Source organism: Mus caroli, unplaced genomic scaffold, assembly GCF_978045245.1.
Source record: "Mus caroli unplaced genomic scaffold, Mus_caroli_1 scaffold_5, whole genome shotgun sequence".
Taxonomy (NCBI): Eukaryota; Metazoa; Chordata; class Mammalia; order Rodentia; family Muridae; genus Mus; species Mus caroli.
In genome coordinates this window covers 1,051,115-1,071,229 of record NW_028227260.1, presented here as the reverse complement: position 1 = coordinate 1,071,229, position 20,115 = coordinate 1,051,115, and positions in this window count along the sequence as shown.

The window sequence follows — 20,115 nt, the reverse complement described above, 5'->3', positions numbered from 1 at the left end:
ATTCCTCAAGCCCCCCCCCAAAAAAAACAAAAAAAAACCCACTTTCAACCCTTTAAACAAACAAACAAACAAAAAATACACAAGAACCCAAAAATGACCCTAAAATTCTTTTTTCTCCTTTTGTTTTTTGTTTTGTTTTGTTTTGTTTTTGTTTGTTTGTTTGTTTGTTTAATTTTGGAGACTGGTTTTCTCTGTGTATCTCTGGCTGTCCTGGAACTCAGTCTGTAGACCAGGCTGGCCTGGAACTCAGAAATCCACCTGCTTCTGTATCCCTTGTGTGGGATTAAAGCATGGATCACCACTGCATGGCAACACTAAAACTCTTATACCCAAAAAATATAACCCTAAAAATTTAAAAAATACGCAAGAATTTGAAAAAAAAAAACCCTAAATAAAAGAGTAAAATCCTAAAACAATAAACGAAAACCTGATAAGTACTGAAAATCACTAAAACACCCTAAAATACTTTAAAAATATACGAATACTATAAACATACACTAAAACCCTGAAAACCAAAAATACCTCAAAACGTTCTTCTAAGAACCCTACAAAGCCATTTTTAACAAACCCTTAAGTTCTATAAATAAATAAATGAATAAATAAATAAATAAATAATTAAATAAACAGAAGATCCCAAAACCCTAAAAAAAACTTTCTTTGTTTGTTTGTTTTTTCGAGACTGGGTTTCTCTGCTTATCCCTGGCTGTCCTGGAACTCACTCTGTAGACCAGGCTGGCCTCAAATTCAGAAATCCACGACCTCTGCGTCCTTTCTTTTTTCTTTTCTTTTGTTTTCTTTCTTTTTTCTTTTTTTCTTTTTTTTTTTTTTTTTGAATTTTTGACGACTGGGTTTCTCTGTGTATCTCTAGCTGTCCTGGAGCTCCCTCTGTAGACCATGCTGGCCTCGAACTCAAATATCCACTTACCTCTGCCTTGCAATTTCTAGGACTAAAGGCAAGGGCCACCATTGCCAGGGAACCCTAAAACAATTGAACCCCAAATATAAAACCCTAATTTTTAATAAAAAAATCAAGAACAACAACAACAAACACAATTCTAAGAAATACAGAGTAATGCTAAAAAAGTTAAATTTAAATAAAGCCTAAATAAAACCACTAAGCCCTAAAATGCGTTAAAATCCTTAAAAGAAAAAAAAATAATTAAAAAACCTAAAAATACACTAGAAGCCTGAAAAACAAAATATAAAAATCTAAAACGATCTTCTAAAAACCCTACAGAACTCTTAAAAAACACTAAAATTCTAAAAAAATAAAATAAAATACAGAAGAATAAAAACGTGACCCTAAAACTCTTTTTTCTTTTTTTTTTTTTTCTTTTTTCTTTTTTGACTGTTTTTTTCTGTGTATCTGTGGCTGTCCTGGAACTCAGTCTGTAGACCGCTGTGCCCTTGAACTCAGAAATCTACCAGCCTCTGCCTACCTTGGGTAGGATTAAAGCATGGATCACCACTGCCTGGCAACACCAAAACTTATATACCCAAAAAATATAACCCTAAAATGTTAAAAAAAATATTCAAGAACACGTTAAAAAAAACTAAATATAACAGTAAAACACTTAAAAAATAAACTAAAGCCTAATACGAACTGAAAATCAATAAAAAAATTAAAAACCCTAAAATCTTTAATAAACCAAAAAATTTAAACATATATTAAAACACTTAAAAACAAAAATAGCTAAAGCACTCTTCTAAATACCCTACAAAACCCTTAACTAATAACAATAAAATTCTAAAAAAAAAAATAAATAAACAAGAACCCAAAAATGACCCTAAACTCTTTTTTTTTTTTTTTTTTTTTTTTGAGTTTTTGGAGTTTTTGGAGACAGGGTTTCTCTGTGTAGCCCTGGCTGTCCTCGAACTCCCTCTGTAGACCAAACTGGCCTCAAACTCAAAAATCAATCTACCTTTGCCTCCCAATTGCTAGGATTAAAGGCATGGACCCCCACTGCCTGGCAGCCCTAAAACAATTAAACCACAAATATAAAACCCTAAAATTTTTAAAAAACAAGTCAAGAACAACAAAAAACCCTAATAAGTACTGTAAAATGCTAAAAATTTAAAATAAAATAAAGCCTAGATTAAACCCCAAAATACTAAAGTACTCTAAAATCCTTTAAAAATCAAGATAATACACTAAAAATACACTATAAGACTGAAATCCAAAAAAAAAACCCAAAAACCAAAAAACTACTATAAAATACTCTTCTAAAAACTCTACAAACCCTTTAAAAAAAAAAACCCTTGAAATCTAAAAAAATACACAAAAAGCCAAAATCCTTTTAAAACTTTTCTGTCTGTCTGACTGTCTGTCTGTATTTCTTATTTATTTATTTATTTATTTATTTATTTATTTATTTATTTATTTATTTATTTATATGAGTTTTTGGAGACAGGGTTTCTCTTTGTAGCCCTGGCTGTCCTGGAAATCCCTCTGTAGACCAGGCTGACCTCGACCTCAAAATTCAAGTACCTTTCTTTCCCAATTGCTGGGATTAAAGGCATGGACCACCACTACCTGGCAACACTAAAACTCATAATCCCAAAAAATATAATCATAAAAATTTCAAAAAATACTCAAGAACACACTAAAAACACCTAAATAAAACATTAAAATCCTGAAAAAAATAAACTAAAGCCTAATAAGAACTGAAAATCACTAAAACACCTTAAAATCCTTAAAAGTTATAGGAAAGAACTGTAAACATACACTAAAACCATGAAAATCAAAAATACCTCCAAAACATTCTTCTAAAAACCCTACAAACCCATTTTTATCAAACCCTTAAGTTCTAATATATATATAAGAATCCAAAATCCTCAAACACTTTTTTTTTTTTTTTTTGAGTTTGGAGACTGGGATTCTCTGTGTAGCCCTGGCTGTCCTGGAGCTCCCTCTGTAGACCATGCTGACCTTGAATTCTTAAATCTACCTACCTCTGCCGCCCAAGAGTAGGATTAAAGGCAAGGAACTGTGGGACCTTGCTTATCTGAAGGGACCAAATGTAGGGAAACAACTGTAGTGTTTTCTGCATGTACTCACGGCCCTAAGGGGCATTCCTTATCCGCAGAAGCCACAGTAGGAAAGGCCATGTCTGCAAATCAGACTGTGGGAACTTTGCCTTCCACTCCAGGACCTTTGGGGTCTACCCAAATCACTCCGGTGGTCTCAGAGTCTTTGTCATCTGATCAGAAGCCTCTGGGAATTTCTTTATCTTCACCAGGAACTCTAGGCTCTTCATCTTCCATAGAGGTTTTGGACATTCCCTTTCTGACCAAGTGTCTCTAAACCAGTCCACAAATAAGCAAGGGACTGTACAAACTGTGCCATCTTTTCCAAAGACTGTGCAACATCCAACTTATTGCCAGAAAGCTAGGAGGTTTTCTCCCCTTTCTGACCATTCGGGACAAAGATCCCTAGTTTCCTCAAGAGACATTGGGCCGTTACTACCTAGCCAGAAATCTCAAAATTCCATTTCATATTCACCAGCAGATGTAACACACTCACCATCTGTACTAGGTTCTCAGGAGCATCCTCTACCTAGTAAAGACTCTCAAGGATATGTGCTAACCTCTCAAAAGTCTAAGGACCTTTCCACAGCTGCAAAGGGGACTTTGCCTGTGCAAAGTTCTTTGTCATCCACCCGCAGTAATCTAGAACCTTCGGGAGATTCCACAGGGGTTTTTGACTTGGGACAATGTAAACACACAGAGACTATCTTGGGTCCTTTGTCTCAAGTGAGGGAGGATACAGAATCTTCTACATCTGCTTTGCCTACTCTAGGTACTTGGCCACCATCACCTTGAGAACCTGGTAGACATTCATCTTTTACTCAAGGAGGTGCTGAAACTTTCCCATCTGGTCCCGGGAACCTAGCACATTTAGAATCAGCCCAGGGGCCTCTGACACTTTCCATCTCAGTCCAGGCAATGACCCATAGATCTGCTTAAGGGGCTCTACTGCATTGAGCACCTTCCTCATCATTTTCGGGAAAAAAAATCAAAATTTTCCATCTCCTGGAGGGACTTCAGACACTTCCAGATGTTCTGGACTGAATCTGCATCTTTCTGTATCACTCTATGTAACTCCATCATCTTTGAGATCTGAGCAAAGACCTGTGGGTCCATGTTTATCCGTAGAATGTGCTGTGAAAGTGACTAAGTCTAAAGAAACAACTCTAGGGCCTTCCACATCTGCTCAGGGCACTTTGAGGAATTCCTTATCTGCAGAAGCCACAGTAGGAATGTCCATGTCTGTAAAGGAGACTGTGGGAACTTCGCTTCCCACTCCAGGACATCTGGGGCCTACCCAAAATACTCAGGTGCTACCAGACTCTGTGTCATCTGATCAGATGACTCTGGGAAGTTCTTTATCTTCACAAGGAACCCTAGGCTCCTCATCTTCCCAAGAGGCTTTTGGACATTTCTGTTTTGCCCAAGGGTCTCTAAAACTGCCCATATCTAAGCAGGGGAATGCACAAAATGTTTCATCTGCTCAAGATACTTTGCATCCTCCAACTTGTTGACAGACAGATGTAGGATTTTCCCCAACTGCCCAACATTTTGCACAAAGATCCCCAGATTTCCCAAGGGATACTGGATCTTTCCTCCCTAGCCAGAAATCTCAAGAAACCTTTTGTCTTTCACCATCAGTTGTAGGACATTGCCCACCTGTACTGGATGTTCAGGAGCATCTTGTACCTATTCCAGTGGTTCTAGAAGCTTTGCCATCGTTTCAAAAACTTTCCAGGGCAGAAGAGGGAACTTTGCCCATGCAAAGTTCTTTTTTCTCCAACCAAAGAAATCTGGAAAATTCAACAGATGCCACTGGGATATTGGCACAATATGAAGAATCACAGAGTGCTTTAGGCCGTTTGCCACAAGTGAGGAAGGCTGAAGCAACTTCTCAGTCTACTTTAGCCACCCTAGGAACTTTGCCACCACTTTACCAACTGGTAGACATTCTTCATCTACCCAAGGAGGTGCAAAGACTTTCCCATTTGGCCAAGGGTATCTAGCACCTTTTCAATCTGCCCAGGGGCCTCTGAAACTTTCTATGTCAGCCCAGGCAATGATGAATCCATCATAATGTTCTGAATGTTCTCATAATCCTCTGAGTCTTTCCTTCTCAGAACAAGGGACTCCAGCATCTTCTGATTCTGCTCATGGAGGTGTGAGTCCCAGTCCCTCTGCACATGGGACCATATATCTGTCCACATGTCCACAAAGGTCTACCCAACATTCTACATCTTCCAAAAGGTTTTCAAGTCCTTCTTTACATACACAAGGTATAGGAACTCAGTCCACATCTAAACACTACACAGTAGCAGACTCACCATCTTTCCCAGTGTGTCAGGGATATACCCACCCTGCTCAAAATACAGCCAGGACTTTGAGATCTGACCAGGGATCTCTGAGGATTTCAGCAACTACACAAGGCTCTGTAGAACCTTTGCCACCTCCCCAGGGGACTCTAGGTTATTCATCATTTACATCAGGTGCACAAAAATTTCCAACAGCTACCCCAGGACATGTGATATCCAGTGACTTACCTCTGGAACTTGCAATTTCTGACCAACTTAGTTCCTCACTTTCTTCCCTAAGCCTTTTGGATCCTTCCCTTTCCACAGAAGAGCCTTTAGTTCTCTCTAAACCTACAGGGTGTCCTTTAACTTCAAGCCAGGGACCAAATGAGTCTTTGAATTCTACACAAAGGGTTCAACAAACAGATCCATCTGCTTCAGATCCTTCAGGATCTATACATTCTTCCAAAGGACCCATGGTAATTTCTTTATCTGGACGAGGAACACTAGAATCTGAATCATCTGTCCTAGAGCCTTTGACAATGTCCCTATCTGCTCAAGTGAATCCAGGACCTTTGTTATCTGTTCAAGAAGCTGGAGGCCCTTGCCTGTCTTTACAGGGGAATCTGGAAGGTTGTACCTGTACACATGGCAAGCCAGGAATATCCAATGCTTCACGAGGCACTTTGGAAATTTCAGCATCTACCATAGTGAGTCTAGGACCTTCTCCATCTGTCCAATTGGATTTAAAATTGTCACAATCTGGCTTAATGTCTCAGAGACCTTCCCTGTCTGCCCAAGGTGTACTAGGAACATCAATATCTTCCCAAGGGCTTCCAGAAACTTCCTTGTTATCTCAAGAGCCTCCAGGACCCTGTTTGGAAAAAGAGGCTTTAGGATATTCACCATCCAATCCAGAAGACCTTGGGCTTTCTGATTCTGCCCAGGACACACTAGAAACACTGGCATGTATGCAAAATAGTGGAGAAATACTACCTGTCACCCAAGAGGTCATAGAATCTTTGTCAGCCACACAAGATTCTCCCAAATTACCAACTCCTTCACCACTTAGTCCAGACGCAGAAGAGCCTCTGACATATACACAATCCATTTCAAAGAGTTCAGAATCTGTGTCAGGGACTCCAGAAGCTTTGCCATCTGTGTTAGGGTCTCTGTGTCTTTTGAAATCCAGTGAAGGTGCTCTGGACACTTTAGTATCTGAACAAGGGATCCTGGGAACACCAGCATTTCCCCAGGAAAGTCTAGAACTTTCTCAACCAGCCCAGGGGCCTCTAGAACCTGTGACATCTCCCCAAAAAACTGTGGGTACTTCCTTTTCAACAGAGTTTCAGGGACTGTTGCTTTGTGCAGAAGGGGACTTTATTCCTACCCTTCCTCATGAAGGTGGCCAGAGAAATTCCTCTTAACTCAAGAATAGCCCTAGACCTTTCAAATCTAACCAAAGGATATTGAAACTTGTCCTACTTCCTGAAGCGGATATCAGATACTGCCTTTCAGAACTTGATGCCTTAACATGTATCTCTTCTGCTGAAAGTAGACTATCTTCCAAGTATGCAGAAAAGGAATCCAGTCCTACCTCTACTCCTCAAAGGAGCATCTCCCTCTTCTTCTTCTTCTTTTTTTTTTTTTTTGGTTTTTCAAGACAGGGTTTCTCTGTATAGCCCTGGCTGCCCTGGAACTCACTTTGTAGACCAGGCTGGCCTCGAACTCAGAAATCGGCCTGCCTCTGCCTCCCAAGTGCTGGGATTAAAGGCGTGTGCCACCACCGCCCGGCCCATCTCCCTCTTAAAATCACCATAATTGAGTTTCAGATCTAGTGTCCTTTGTAAAAAAACGTCTCACTCATTCTCCTCCTCCAGGGGATTGCCCCACACCTTCTAAATTGTGGAAAACTGGACCAAGCCCTTCCTCTGTAGATCAAGCAGGCCTGAAATCAGTATGCTCAAAACATGCCTGCTGGAAACACTGCCATTCTTACAAAATGCAGGTAAGAGCTTGCAAATCTAAGAAAAGAGGTGTAAAGCTTAAAACTGTGACTAACATAAACTTCGCCACTTCGAATTCTGCTAAAGGAGCCTGCAGATGCTCACCATCTCATGAGGAGGGCCTCAGAAGTCCCCTACCAATCCAAGGCATTCACAGACCATCCAAGTCTACTGAAACCCCATCAGAAAAAGCCCCTTCTGACCAATGGGACACCCAAGCTCCCAATTCAGAGCATGAGGTTGGCAAACTATCCTCTTTCCCTACAGAAGAGTGCATGCGAACCACTCTTTCTCATGAAGAGAGCCTCAGGCATCCCACCTCTCCTCATGAGATTCCCAGACACGCTACTTCTACCAGGAGAAAACAGAGGAAAGCCTCTCTTACACAAGGAGCCCTGCAAACTTCTCCTGCAGATCAAGAATACATTGAGTCATCTCCAGATAGAGACAGTCCCCGTAGAGGGGTGAAATTCTCATCATCACCCCAAGAGGATATCAGCCACCCTGTTTCTACTAAGGAGGGCTCAAAACATATTCCTGTTGTCCAAGAGGGAGGGAAACCTTCCAGAAGTGCCAAACGGGATCCCATAGCTTTGGTGCCTACCCTATGGGGATTGATACCTCCAAAAGGGAGTACCACATTCCCTTTTGAAACATTCTCTGTTATGCAAAGATAGTACAGACCTACAATATGTCAAGCAGAGGATGTGGTACCTGCTCTCTCCTGTCCTTGGAGAGACCCATCATTACAATATGAATTTGGGTTCCCCCTTTGTGACCATTCTGTCCTAGGAGGCCACAAATATACATGTCATATGAAAATCAATCTCAACAGGATCGCACAGCAAAAGTAGAGCTGTAGTTCTTCCCTCTCCCCTAAAGGAGGTGTAGGACCTTCTCAATCAGACCAATGTGGACTCAGAATTTCCAGTTCTCACCAGAGGGTCACTGGCTATGTGATCCCTGTTTCAGAAAGACTCAGAATGCTTCAGGCTAAAAGGGGTGACCTCTCAAATGCCCCATCTAAGAAACTGGGCCTCCCAGATACTTTTTGTGACAAAAGAGATATCGAAAATGCTCTAGGAGGCTTACGACTTACTCCTTCTGCCCAGGGTCACACCAGAGCTTCCCAGCCTGCCAAATGGAACCTGTAAGGCAGTCCATCTCAAGAGGGCGGCCTGGGCCCTACTATCTCTTACCCTGGCGTTTTAAGTTCTTTTTTGATCCAGAAGCTGCCCTCATGTTTTCCCTTTCTATGCCCCTTATGAGCAACATGAATTTAGAACTATTTCTTCCCATCAACTGTCTATCAAACTTACAATTTCCACTCCTAGTTGCCTCAGATTCACATTGAAGCATCATATATGCCCCTGTGACTAAAAGCAGGACAAGAATCCCCTTTCTGATGAAGAGTAGCTCACAATTTGTAGCCAGAAGAGCATGCTATATAATTTTCACCTCATGGAGAATATTATGTGACTCTTCTGATCATTGAGGACCTAGACCTACCTACTAGATCTGATCTAGTCCATGACAAATCGACTCCCTTGATCTAAGGTGCACTGAGTGCTTCTTATTCTGATCCTCTGACCTCAGTACCTCTGTCCAAGGATCAGGACCCGGGTGCCTGAGGTCGAAGATCCTAAGAGTAGCCAGCTGGTTCATGAACCCAGGACACAGACATTAATTTGGCCAGCAGAAATGAGAAAGCCTTGCCATGTTCAGAAGTAGGCAGCTGATTTATCAGGAGAACTAGCTGGGAAATGCCTCCTAGCATACTGGAGATTGATTAAGCTGTTGCATGGCCTGCATGATATGTGTGTTCTAGGTTCCCAGGAAGCCTCGATAATGAAATATTCAGGCCTTCTCTCCTCTCCAAATCGACACTTGATCTTGTACAGATCCAAGAGTCTTTGGCATTTCTACTTGCCCCAATATGGTGTGAACCTTTCTGCCTCTAAAGGATGGCATCGTTTATAAAATGTTTGTGGATACGTCAACATTCTCACTCTGTCAATGGGTCCTCCAAGTCCTGTTTCTAACACAGAAACCTCAGAATTTTTCCTTCAGCAAAAAGAAGATTCACAGTTTCCCCCCATGCTTGAAGTGGGGCTTAAATCACTCTCAGTGGCTTAAGGAGTCATCAGGTACACTTTGTCTAAACCAGGAATTCAAATACACTCCAGGCATGCTTCTCTAGTAAGGTCTAGACCTAAAGCTTAAGAACCACAGATCTTCCAAACTACTGTATGGACCAAGGGGACTTCTGATCTGCCCATTCTGAACCAGGGATCCTCAGAGCTTCCCCAATTGCCTAAGTGACCTTAATCTTACCTGTCTAGAACCAATGTGCTGGGGCTGGAGAGATGGCTCAGCAGTTAAAAGCACTGACTGCTCTTCCACAGGTCCTCAGTTCAATTCCCAGAAACCACTTGTTGTCTCAAAACGATCTGTCATGGGACCCGACGCCACATTATGGTGTGTTTGAAGACAATGACAGTATACCCACATACATGAAATAGAACCTATGTGACTCACAACTTCCACCAATAACGCAAGGGGGTTTCAGATGTACCCCCCAAAATCAAATATGTTAGAAACTCTCCAGTGTTGAAGGCAGCATTAACATATGAGAACCAGAAACCTCAGAAATTCTTTAATTCCCCTCAGAATATCACTTCAGAACAAAGGTGTCACATAGGTCCTCAATGACTAAAGATGCCCTGATACATATGGCATGATAAGCAAAGGACTTCAGACCTCAACAACATTTTAAGAAGGCAACAAATATGGCTCTTTTACTATCAGCATGCAATAGCATTGATGAAGTCACAATGGGGACTCAGATGTACCCTTCTAGACCCAGGATAATTTATACCTCCAGGGTAAATACCAACTCCATCACGTCAGGCCCCCTCAGATGTAAAGTATCCCATAACTTCAAAGGGGCTGACACCCAGTTGGTTTATCTTTTGAAGAGGGCCTAAACCTTGCTTCCTCTGACCATAGTATTCCCTGACATTAAGGGTATGCCAAAGAGGTCAGCTGACCTTGAGTAAAAAGCTTTATTCTTCCTCCTTCTGCACTGGAAGGGTCTGAGACGTGCCCCTCTGATGAAGCAAGGTGCAGAACTGACCTTGTGAGTGAGAAGTGAATCTCAAATATTCAGGCTCAGCTCTAGTGTGCTTAAGGCTGAATTATTGGTACCAAGAATTCACAGGAGCTTCGCTCTTTGTTCATGGCAGACTCAGGTCTACCATTCAACTAAGAGTTTCTCCCTCAGACCTTATTGGTTAGGGAATACACCTTTGACCACCGGAAAAAAACCTCAGAGAACTCCGGATTCAAGTCCCGTGGCCAACGAATAAAAACATCAGCCTGGATCCAAGGCTCTCTTTAAGCTGGTCATCGGAAAGGTAACTGTCCTCCACACCCACACCAGTGTGCCCTGTTGTAAGTTTAATAGGGAACAGATCCAGGGATTTTGAGCCGACTTGTCAGAAGAAACCTCAGATTGCTTTCAAATCTGCAGTGAAATCCTCAGAGATAAGATTTTTTGAGTTCTCTGAAGATTTGGAGGCCTGGAGTGCCTGGACCAACCTCCTCTACGGAAGGTGAACAGTGCAACTACACTACAATCCAACAGGGTTGAGGGACTTTCTCTTTTCCAAACTTAGTATTTTCCTTCCTGGAATGATCGAGGTCATAAAATGTACCCCTTTGACCCAATGGGCTCTTGTAAAAATCCCTTCTGTTCAGGAACCCATGGGATATTTTACCGCTGACCAAGGAGCATTTCTCCCCCTGGTCAAAGTTCACAGAAATCAAGAAGAGAAGGCCAATCCTGGAACCTTATAGAGTGCAGTCACATGACATGGTGTGAAATCATCATTCTAACTCAGTTCTGGTTGGTTGAATGTAATTCTTAGGAGACAATCATGCTGAGGACAAAATCCCAAGTTTTTTATGGATCGTGGTATCAGTATTTGGTGTCTTGCTAATTCAGCTAAGGATATGTATACCCCAGGCTGCGAAGAACTGTTAGAAAATGTGGCAATGCTAGGACCCCATGAGCTAAGGTAAGCAATTTAATTTTTCTCAAAATATTATGGGGATTTTCATATTCTTCACATCTCTCCCGTTACCAGGATATCAGCACCTCCTTTCACCCCAGGGCTATTCTTGCCTTCTACCTTTGCTTAAGGAGGCATCACATCTTCCCACTGAAGCAAAGGGAACCTCTGATCATACCAGTTTGTCCAAAAGAGGAATGGACATTCATTTAGGTCGAGGAATCCAACAAAACTTGCTGATATTATGGAATTAAACTTAGATATATTTTCCTAATGTTTTCCAGATTTTTCCTTCAGTTCAAGGTAAACTCTAGATTCAAAAGGGTTTCAATGAAGAATCTTTGACATAGATACTCTCAAGGAAGAAACTTACATTTTATCTTTGAATTAGGGAAATATAGACACACCCTTAAATTTGACTGGGGATTAATACAAATTCTGCTGTTTACGGAACCTACAGAAAAGCTACTGAAATGAAAAACTCGGGCAGTTGTTCTTTTTTTTTTCTCAAGGAAACTTTAAATCAACATCTCTTGACCATACATACCTCAGAAAATCCACTTCTATGCATTGAATCCTGAGATCTATTCCTCTAGGAGGTCCTCAAGTTTCCTTCTGACCTGGATGGCCAGGCATGCTCAAATAAAACAAGGGATGTCAAACACTCTGAAATGATGTCCTGGGACATGACAGTAAAAATATGAACCCTAATCTAACTTCTATTTTTAAGCATGTCACTTGAAATGGAGCAGTTCCATCTTTGGTGCCTATGCCTGGGATGCTGCTCTACAGATTGCAGAGAACATAGAGCTAGAGATTACCAAACAATTTGTTTAAAAAATGCTCTGATTGCTGGCAAGCACAACTCAAAGTCTCAGAACACATAGGTATTCTGGTCTATGAGGACATTTGCACTTGATAAGCTATTTTTGACATTTTCTTCTAATTCCCAAGGTAAACTTTTGGCTGAGGGATTCTGTGACCTTCCTAATCTTCCTTATCCTCCCAACATATTCTCTTTCTCAAAAATGACATTCCCATATATGGTGAAAGTAGTTTTATACCTAGCTGATCAGGCATATTTCCAAAAGTGACTCCTTCTGTCAACAAGGTATCCTAGCCCACTCTGGTTTGAGGTCCCACAGCCCAAGTTACAAATCAGAGCAAAGAACCTGTGCCATCTGACTTCAGGCAAGTCAATAGAAATATAATAACTTCATTAATTCTGCCTAGACCTGGATAGATGAACAAAGTCAAAGAAGTATCCTAGCCAGCAACAGTCATCCAAAGCCTTTGGAAGAAGAAATATGTTGCTGCCTTGTCTCTCCTGAATGAACACAAACTATGAAAATACAAATCTCTGAATAACAATTGGAAACTTATGATCATGGCTGGAAACATTCCCCACTCTATAAGGTACCAGGGACCTTTACTTTGACAGAAGTGTATATGGCAATCTCACAGTCTGCCTCAAGAAGATTCTTTCCTCCTCTTTCAGTAGGGCCTTGGAGCCCTCTCTTACTTGGGGCCCACATTTCCCCATGTTTACACATTTTTTTTTTCTCACGACACTGAATAGAATGTCAGAACTCGCCTAAGACTAACATTGCCCTAGACCCGATGGGCCAACTGTGGCCTAAAACATGTATTATGCCTTACATGGAATATTCCTAATCCTACCAAGTAGCTTTGAGTCTTTTTTCCTTAATGGGCTGACAGATCATAGGAGACTTATACCACTCATTCGACATAAAAGATCATCTAACATTCCCTGTCTTCCCAGTAGGAATCTGGGCCTATGGTCTACATCCATTCACCAAGTGGAATTTAGACATTCAGTATCTGTAAGGGGGTCCTGGGGAATCAAAGTCTATTGAAAGGACTCTCAGGACTAGCTCCTATGTATAAGGGGTTTTTCAGACCTCTACCCTCTACACTAGTGGACTTCAGGTCCACCTTTGCAACTAAAGAACCAACCACCAGAGCCTGTCTTTATCCCATGCCTCACAAACACTCCTATTGACGAAGTTTGCTTCAAAACTAACTCCTCGGTCTAAGATATCCATACCGCACATTTGCAACCAGTGATACATCAAAAATCTCTCCTTTTAGATCACAGGACAGAAGACAGAAATCTGAAATTGTCCTTCACATCCTGTGTCTGAAATTTGGTCATCAAAATGCACTATTCTTATCTTTTATTCACAGATGTGTGCAGCTGAACACCGCCTCAAGGAAACATAAGTGCTTGCATAACTATTATCCTGTTGGAAGATTTTTGTGACAGCTGCCTGGACTCTCAAAGATGTTACACAGGGTATGCATATGGGGAAAATACTAGCAAGCTGGTGAGGCAGAGTCTGAACCTTTCTCCAGGACCCAATGGAATCTAGAACCTTCCCCTGCTGATCATGGGTGAACTTGATATTTGTGTCCTGCAAAGTATGACTGGGGACCTCTACCTTAGGAACCAAGACATTCAGTACTTCTCCTCTGTTGAAGGTGGTCTAAGAATTTCCCATTCTGAGAAACAGTTCTCAGAACTCCCATGTTAGTCAAATACTCCACACTGTAGTCGAGAGAACTGTGCCTTTCTCCTTCCATTCCCCAACAATGTGGCCTCGGATCTTGCCCACCTCTGCAAGAGGGAATATTAACCACTGTCTTTGACAAATGGAAGCTTACACATTCCTTTATTCCAAAGGTGACTTTAGATATGCTCTTTTGAACAGTGTTTCATGACATGTATCCTCAAGCATCCTCTTATGTCTTTCAAATCCAATCTATATTCTCTAAATAAGGGAGATTCAAACCTTTCACCTTTTTTCAGGATGGCAAGGGAAATATATTGTTCCTCTCTGGTTTGTGATCCTAGGCCCTATGTGTAGAATTATTGACAGGACCCGAGGTTATGCTCTGCAATATAATGAAATTTTTGCTGCCCATATATGGACATATGAAGACAAACTGGAGGAGGCAACCTAGCCAGGGACAGGCATCCAGGCTGTTTAAAAAAATGCTTCGTTTGATGCTTGAACTTCCCAAGACTAAACACAAGATGTGGAAATTCTACCAACTAAGGAAGAGTTGGAAGCTGAAGAGCAGTGGAGGGACTTCCTTTACTGAATACGGTAAGAGGGACATTCATGCTTAACAGGATGTGCATGGTTCTCACATACTCTCCAGCAGTTTTCTAATGCATACTTTTGTACAACCAGTTCTCATCATTTTCTCTTTCTCATAAGGGCTCCCTCTCTGCTCAAGTGACCTCAGTCCTTTTACTTCATTGAAGAGAATGTCAGAATTCCCTCCTATGACAAAGCCTACTGCAGACCGTCCACATTTGCCCAAGGTGGTCTCAAAAAGTCATTTAGTGGAAATACCCTCAAACTTTATGTTTCTTTGAAAGTGGGGCTAAGTCATTTCTCTTGTAACAAAAGATGCTCCAGAGCAAGTAAGCCTCATGCCATTCCCTTTGTAGGAGTTAGATTCAGATCCACTCACATGCAGTTCAGTATAGTGCAAAGTGGGGCTATGATTTCCTCCTTCAAACATAGGACTATAGACTTTCAGTTCCTGGCCAAGCGTGGATGTCCCATGGAACAATGATGACAGAAATGTCAGTTTTGGCTCCCATGGCCAAGATGGTCTCAGTTGTTCCATCTAAAGTCATAGGAGTTTCAGATATAGCCTCCATCTATGGGATGCCCAAGAGCATCATGTCATTCCAAGGGCACCTTAAACTTGAATTTAAAGCCATAATACTTTAGTGCCATTCTCTGTGATCAAGATTGCCAGGCAAGCACAACTGCAACCTCACAGTGGGACCTCACATCTTTCTGGGTGTAGGAGAGTGGGCAGAAAATAGAAATCTAAAACTAACCTGCATGTAATCTTCCTAGAGGTTGTTGTCAGAAGTGCTGTTTTCTCATCTCTATTTATGGATATCTTCAGACCAATACAACAAAGAGGGATTCTTAGAGTTCATACAACCACTCACCCTGTTGTAAGGGCATGTTGATCTTGTATTCCTTCCAATAGTATATACGATATTTGGATAGTGAAAACTGGCAGGAAGAGATGGAATCAAATGATGCACTGCCATTCTGTTCTCCAATTACCCATGGTAAACTAGATTTTCCTCTTCTGCACATTGTGGTGACTGGATCCTGCTATTTGGTCATACGTGGCCAGGGACATCCTTCCTTCCTTCCTTCTTTCCTTCCTTCCTTCGTTCCTTCCTTTCTTCCTTCCTTCCTTCCTTCCTTCCTTCCTTCCTTCCTTCCTTCCTCCCTCCCTCCTTCTCTCCTCCCTCCCACCCTCCCTCCCTCTCTCTCCCTCTCCCTCTCCCTCTCCCCCTCCCCCCCTCTCTCTCTCCCTCTCACTTTCTGTCTTTCTTAGTTTCTTTCTTAAATATGTATTTATTGTACATACAATGTTCTATATGCATGTATGCCTGCACACAGAAGACGGCACCAGATCCCATTACAGATAGTTGTGAGCCACCAAGTGCTTGCTGGAAATTGAATTCATGACATCTGGAAGAGCAGTCTGTGTTCTTAAACACTGTACCATCTCTCCTGCCCCAGGCACTTTCTTTTTAAACAAAACATTTCGGGATAACACCAGAATTTGCATTTATGAATACTGGGTACTCAAACTGCACCTATTCTCCGGGCATCTCATACCATTCACTTTGGATGAAGGGTCATCAACACTTAGGATAGGTGGCTTTCAGGCCTTTCTGCTGTTACAAATAATACCCCAAACCTTCTTCCTCTCTCAAAGGTCCATTATAAGAATGACTGGAGTTTACTCCTGGGATCTCAGATTTTTCAATTTGCTTAAGGGAACCTAAATCAAAGTGTCCTCAGAGCATCCTCCACCTACACATGGGCTTCAAACAAAGCCCTCCAATTGTGAGCTTTAGATCATTTCCCTCTAACCATGGCCTCTAGGAAAATGTACATGTGTCCCAAAGAATTTCACTTAGTTTTGCTCTGTGTTAAAAGAGCCTGAAATTTAGGTCATCTGTCCTTCATACCATCCTACATGCATACACCTCTATAACTGATGATAAGCATCAAGACTGCTTAGAGACTGACAATCATCACTCATTAATAATGCTTTTACTGCTACCAGGCTTACCATGGTGTAAATCATTAATAATACTTGTACTGTTACAAGGTTTACCATGGTGTAACTGAAGATGGGAATCTTCTAAGCTGTGATACAGTCCCACCTGCCCTGCTCAAGGTAGGCTAGTTCTCTTCTTTATCTGTAAATAGATGTGGGACTTTAAACAGACACGAAGACTGCCTTAGTCATATAGTCCTAAACATCAATGCTTAGACTACCATTTTCTGTCCATCATATATCAAATACAATCTCTATATTAGAGGGTCCAATAACTATCTTGTAAGACTGACAGGGCCTGAGATCATCTCTACCTGCCCCAGGACCCAAACTCCATTTCCAGCTAAAAAGTCATCAGTAACTACCATCTCTGACCAATAATGATTCCAAACCATTCTCTTCCTGATAAAGTAGTGCACAAACATTGCACTTAACTGTGGCTCACATCAAACAACTCACCTGAAAGAGACCTCAAAATGACTCCTTTTCTTCTAGAGGTCCTCAAATTCACACCCTCTGCCCAAGAGGTCTGTAAATATCATTCAGTCATACCTGGGCTTCAGCACCTCTCCCTCTGCCTATTGAAGCCCCAGACACTCTACATCTACTCATAAATATTTTCTCTTTCCCTTTTTACTAGTGAGCAACAAAGCCTTCTCCTAATGCCTACATTGGCCTGATATATTTCCTTTTGTCTAAGGGGAGCTCATGCCTACCCTCTCTTGTAAGGTGTCCATAGATATTGTTTTATTGACCTTGTGTGCCTGCTACATCCCAACTGTCTAGGATTACTTCCAATCTTCTTCCTGCTACGAATATTCTGAGACATTCTTCCACTGGAGAAAGGAGTCTTGGACTTCTCTCATTTGACTAAAGGCCTCATAGACCAAAGATAACCATCCAACCTGTTGGAATACTGGAACAATTGCTGTCTGCTGTCCACATGGCACACAAAATGTATGGATATTCTAAATACTGAAAAAGCATTGGAAGATGATCTGGAACTTCCTATGCTCTACAAGGTATTTATATATTCTCCAACGTGAAATGGTCCTTCTTAGTTTATTGAAAATAGCCAGAGATTTTACCCCTCTGACAAGTGGATATAGAATTTCACCTTTGCACAGAGTTTCTCAGAAAGCCTGCTTATGATCCCATGAAGTTTGCCACATTACCTCTTTGATGAAGGGCACAACAGTGCTAATGCTATGCAAAGCTGTCCAAGCTCCTCCCCCATCTTACATAGGAAGATTTAGACATTCACAACAGAAAGTGCTCCAGACATGGCCTGTGTAATCAGGGAAACCCCACATATTCCCCATCTTCCCAGCATATCTCCTACCTACCCCTTCTAATTTTCATGACCTGGGAAGCACTGTTTTGAACTAAGAGATCTCAGAGCACTCTGGACTGAAATCCCAAACAGAAGAATATCAAAGCAAGGGTAAATCAGATTCCTGTCTTTGTTGTCTTCCCTTAGACAGAGATGTCCTGTCCTCCATGCATAGGACTATGTGGATGGACATATATTTGAGGAGGATACTAACCCTGAGACTACAGCATTGCACCCTTTTAGAATACTTCTAAGACTGCTGACTTACCTACCATGGACATTCAGATGATGCGTATTTTTCATTGTGATTGCAAGTTTAGAGTTGCTGATGTTGCAAGTGGCTGGAACATCCTATAATTCTCACAGTATCAATCAACATTCACCTTCTGCTCAGTAGGGCTGTATACATAATAGTAAGAAGGCTCAGCCTCTTCCATACAATCCTTGGGAGATCCTCTCTCATTCTTCTCCTTCAGAGCATCTTAAATCTATCACCTGTGTCCAGAGGGTCAGAAACCATTCCTCTTCTGCAAACAGGGATATTGGATATGTCTCCAGCTACCTAAGGAAATCTGAGTATGCTCTTTTACAGAATTGGATTTTAGACTACTCCCTCTCATTAATTATACCCCAGCTATTTCTCTTCTTAACAATAGAAATTCTGACTTGTCGTTTCCAATAGAGAGATACAGACCACTAATATCCAAAGGGTTCTCAGATGTTCAAAATATTGCCCTGTGGGAGTAGACTTACTAAGTCTATTTAATTGGGTCGCAGCTCCTTCTGTTGGGATCAAAGGGATTCTAATCTACTGCCTCTGATTGACAAGAGAACCTCAGATTTCATTTTACCCAAACTGTCTTCAAATATTCCGTCTGACCAAGGAGGAGGTTGCATTGTCCTCCTCTGATTTAGGGTACTCAGACATTCCCCACCCTATCTTTAGGACCTATAACAGTTCAATCTACCAGAAGGGACCTCCAGAACACCCAGACTTAAAGTTTCAGAGCCTAAACTTAGCAAGTACTGCCCAGAACAGAAGCTCATTGCCTCAAGGCAGAAACTACAAAGATATGTTCCCCACATTTCATACCTAGACCTAGCAGATGAACATATTCTTAAGAAGGAGAATTGGTGTGGGAGTGTCAATCAGATTTTCTGATAAATGCTCAGACTGCTGCCTGACCACCCCGCACAACATTCACTATAGTGGACAGATGCTCTTGTCTCTGATGAGGAGCTGCAAGCTGCAAGCTGGAATGTGCTGCACTACTTGAGGTAGGCTAGAACTTTGATCTTATATCAAGGAAAGAGTATGCAAATTTAAACTCTACCCAACCAACATGATTCTTTTCCTCTTCCAACAGCTTTCAGATCTCCAATTTCTCCCAAAGAGTCCATCACATCTTATTTCTTTCCTTTGTCCCTTGTCCTCTCACCTATGAGACTACTAGTTACTCATACTTCTCTGATTATTGTTGGGGACATTCTTCATCTGAATATGAGGCTGTCAATAGTGCCCACATACCCTGACTACTGGGATCTTAAAACTCCACCTCTGGCCAAGGGAACTTCAGAAAGTGCTTTCTCATTAAGTGTGGGGTGTCTACATTAGCATCTTTTTTCAATATACCTCTGGTTGTACCTTCTGGCCAAGAAAATCTTCCACTTCACTCAAAGAGACATCAGATTTACACAACGTGGACACAGAGGCTTTGGCATTCTCCTGCTCATCATTATAATATTCCTCCCCTCAGGTTTGAAGTCTCCAGAGCAGCAAGTAGATCCGGAAGTAGCACTCATCATCTTCAGGGCATTCATCATCAGTGGAGTGATCCCAACCTTAGTATACAACCATGGATGGTTGAACACAAACCTGTCAGGCTGACAGAGCACTAGACACCTCTCAACGTCCTTGGAACCATGTTCAGATTGCTGCACATCCTACTGAAGATGCCCCAGATGACATGGTTACTATTAATTGTTGTTGTTCTCTTCTTCTTCTTCTTTTTATTTTTTTTCAAGACAGGGTTTCTCTGTGTAGCCCTGGCTATCCTGGAACTCACTTTGTAGACCAGGCTGGCCTCGAACTCAGAAATCCGCCTGCCTCTGCCTCCCGAGTGCTGGGATTAAAGGCGTGCACCACCACGCCCGGCTCTGTTCTCTTCTTCTTGTTGTAGTTGTTGCTGTTTTCTTTTCAGTTTAGAAGAGGACATCTTGTTATTTTGTTGTTATGTTAGTCATCTACT